The sequence below is a fragment of the Armigeres subalbatus genome, unplaced genomic scaffold (genome assembly GCF_024139115.2).
Source record: "Armigeres subalbatus isolate Guangzhou_Male unplaced genomic scaffold, GZ_Asu_2 Contig259, whole genome shotgun sequence".
In the NCBI taxonomy this organism is placed as follows: Eukaryota; Metazoa; Arthropoda; class Insecta; order Diptera; family Culicidae; genus Armigeres; species Armigeres subalbatus.
Window position 1 is genome coordinate 1 of NW_026942997.1, and position 4,024 is coordinate 4,024.

At 42.7% G+C, this 4,024-nt stretch overlaps 1 pseudogene; it reads left to right on the forward strand.

The window, feature by feature from the left end:
- Positions 1-2,689: 2,689 nt before the first annotated feature.
- Positions 2,690-3,492, forward strand: LOC134203852 (uncharacterized; annotated as a pseudogene).
- Positions 3,493-4,024: the final 532 nt, after the last annotated feature.

The following is a 4,024-nucleotide window of genomic DNA, read 5'->3' on the forward strand; positions in this document are numbered from 1 at the left end:
ACAGAAAGACCTTCTGGTCCTGTTTTATTGTTTTATGAAATTGACAGCAGTGTAGCGCACTGGCGCACACTGCCTGTCATCTCATCTTATAATCTTTTCAGATTTGCTTTTGCAGTACACAATACTGTGGAGGTTCTGCGAACTTCCCCATCAGGTTTCCCCACCCAGCTCGATATGTTAGGTATCCGCCGGTGGGTCCACCTACATTTAGCCTACGTCTACTGGCGCACACCTTGAAACTGTTGGACATCATCCACGATAATGCAGCAACAGCAGTCGAAGTTATCTTGCACGCATAGTCGACCTGGCTGCCGATGGTCAGCTTGTCGTCTATTATGACCCCAAGGAGCTTCAAACTCCGCTTTGATGTGATCGCGACTTCACCCACATGAATCACTGCATGTTGAACCGACTTGCGGTTGTTGACGATAACCACCTATGGACCATTCAATCCGCCATCGTTCTGATCGCGTGTGCCGCGGTCAGTTCTACCTCAGGAATCGACTCCCCGTAGACCTCTAAGGTGACGTCACCGTCGAAGCCGACAATCTTGACAGCAGGAGGGAACTTCAGTTTCAGAACCCCGTCGTACATACAATACATAAGGATTTCCTTGCTTACATCTGTGGCATCGTCGATTTGGACACCGTGAAACGGAAGCAGTTTTGAAGATTGTGCGAAATGGTTTGGGACACGGTTTGAAGGTGGATGCTTGCAACGTAAAGTCGAATTGTCAATCGCGCAGAAAGTTGTATACAGTTCTATAGAGCTTCACTGTCAATATGGCTAAGGAGGCATTCACTGGCGGATCTCCCCTAAATAGTCGAATCATTGAGTATTGATTGTCTTCATTTCAAGGGCGGGTGACCTACCCTAGAAGCTAAAATCAAGTCTTGATGAAACAGTACTGAAAGTTCAAGGAGACCAAACATCCTTTGCTACTGTGGAACTAATTATAAGTATTGAACCAATGCCGCGTGTCGTCACAATCAATTACGTTTGCTAGCCATTGATTCTGGGCGTCGCGACGTTTCAAAAGCTTTGTTTCGTCGCATGTTGGTTAAGTGTCGCTTCCGACCACACGTCCGTCACACATCGAACGATCAACCAAAAAACACATTTTCTTTTCAACAACCTTTCATGAGTCATTGGCATTGAGAGCAAACAGGCCTGTGCTATTTTGTTTTTTATTTGTTGCGGCCCCTCAATGAACGGTCCTCTACGCTTTGTTCATCACCTCCGACCAACCACATCGATTTCACCTAAGCGGCCACACGGTTTCAAGTTCGAGATTGAGCACGTCGCTGGAACTTGAATGTGGTTTAGACAGTGTCAAACATTTTTATTCAATTGATTTTCTTCATTCTTCCAGTAGGCATTATGTTGAATGACAACGGATCCAGCACCAAAGAACTTTATTAGAACCTCTGCGAACTGAGATGGAAATCAGACACATTAACTCCGCAACACGATGCGATTCAATACTATAGACATGAGCATTAACAAACATGATTAGATGCCCAATGTTGCCCTGAATTAAGATCAGCTTTGTGGCAATAATTTAGCTCTGTAACTGTAATAACTCACTACCCAGTTCAGATGATTTGAGCAAGCCGTTTTGACTTAAACGTGAAATTGAACATCAACATTTACACATATTTGATCAGAAATCGACGAATCACTATACTTCACATTCCCTAATTTATATTTACCACCCCGAATCACGCGTCTTCCGATACAGTTAATGTGGCAAGTTTAACCGAGTTCGAGTCGGATGATTCAGGGGAAACTTTAAAACAGAATTAAATACCTACGCTGGACAGTAAGTTGGTATCATCACCATTGAAAGCTTAACCATATGTGGTAGGTTGATTGCTTGACAGGACCCGGTCCAAGGATGATAATTTTTGCACTGCATCATGTCATCATAGCAGAACCCCTTGTTACTGGGATGCGTTTCGATATAAAATTGACCATTTAGCATCTGTTAGAAGAATTCGATAATTTGGTGACTGAATTGATCAGACGATAAAACGCACTTTAGCATGGTCAAAAGTATACCGAGAACAGGCATATGACTATCTAAGTGTTCATTAAACACTCCCACGATTTTATCAACTTGCATTCTTATATCATGGGGCTATTGCTGATGATACTCGTCCCCTAATCCAGATAATACTCTCATCTTTATTTGAAATTTCAACATGGTCTTGTTGTGCTTAGTTTGCGGCTACCGCTGGAAGGCTGTGAGAGAAGTATATGAATGGCTGCCCTAATGCTTATAGAACACGTTGTACTTTTTAAGATTACTCTATTTGTCAGTAATCAATTCTCCCCACCTTAGGAAAGACAGACGAGCTGAATTGCATAGTAAAAGTATTGAAGATTTAGATCAAAATCTTAAATGAAGATGTATGATGGAAGTTTTAAAGAAAAGTTTGAATTCGTAATATTTGGATTGAAGAATTTAATTGAAAAAAATAATAAATAAATGGAGATCGAACGATTAAACATTTTACAGTTGGATTAGTTCCTCTTTGGTTTTCAATACCACCGGTTTCCACACTTTTTAAAATTAAGCAAACTTAGCTTATGATAGCTTGTCAGATATTTACGTTACTCAGCCTTTTTTCATTTCCCACCCTTTTTTGTAGACTTTTTAACAATCTTCAATGTTTGTCTTTTCCAGCTCCAACCCCACTGTCATGGGTTTACTGGACCAGAGATGTGGAAGAATTCCTTCCGGAGATCAGCAAACCCAACGAGTCACTACTAAAACAAATCGGCGAGAGAAGCGGATATGCTCAGTGCCGTCTACCAGGGCCGGACAGCACCATCAGCGAGCGGAAGGGCCCCGGTGATAAGGGATGATGATGACGACGATGACACCTATTCAGATTTGCTGATCCCACAGAGCAGTGATGGTAAAGAGTTAGAGCAAACCGACAGAAGATGAGCAGTCCAACACGCGTCCAGCAGCGACGAGTTGTTGCTCAGTAGTGGCGACCGACAGAACGAATTCAGTGCCGGTACCTCATCAGGTGGGAGATCCAGGTTCAAGAGTGGCCATTTTCGAAGTGCAAACACTTCCTCCGATTTCTGACGACAGCATTTCCGCCCGGGGTTTGAGCTTCGACGACGGCCGCCCGATGGGGCAAGGTGGTAAAGCTGAAACCCGCTCACCCGCAACAACCGCAATATTCTTTCAAGCTGCTGGAGCAACGACACTCAACAGCAGGATCCAGCTCGCTAGTTGTGCCGGGAGTTTTGCCTGACGGGCAGGGTGCTTAGTTTATTTAGCCTCAATGCCGTGGCGAGAACGCTTCGACGATAGAGCCAGTCGCGGCATCCGGCTCCGAGCCTTCAGCAGGCACCGCAACCGAATGACGGTTTCCTCGACCAAAGTGGCGATAGACGTGCTGTTGGGGACTTCGACCGACGAGGACGAAGATAGCGACTTTGAGAATGCTGAATCCAGACAGGCTAAACAACGTATGGGCGTGGTTGCAAATGCAATTACTGCTTTATATTAACCCTCACGGGTGATCCTTTTTTACCTCGAGCGACAATGGAATTATATTTTTATGTATACCTACCTCTCTTCGCATAAATTCATCAAACCACCAATTATCAATGGGTTGATCAACGTTATGATTAACTAATTCTGATTTTGAGTTTTTCCTTTAATATTGACGTTATTGTTAAATGCGTAAAAACGTATTTTTTAAATATTAGTTTTTGTTTTTGAAGTGAAAGTAGGTTACACAATAAAATGACGCCATATACTTTTGACTTTCTCTCTTTTTGAAGCTTTTATGGCCATTATCTAGCAAATTAAATGTATGCAGCACTTTTAATGTGTTTGGATTATTTTCATTAACCAAAAAAGGTATATTGCACGTTATACCGTATACCCGTTACGTTGCACGATAACTGATCCACGTCGGTACTGTGGAACTTATTCTGTACAATTTTGAAATCTAATTGTGTTTGATAATTCCAAGTGCATTGATGCAAGAAAGTA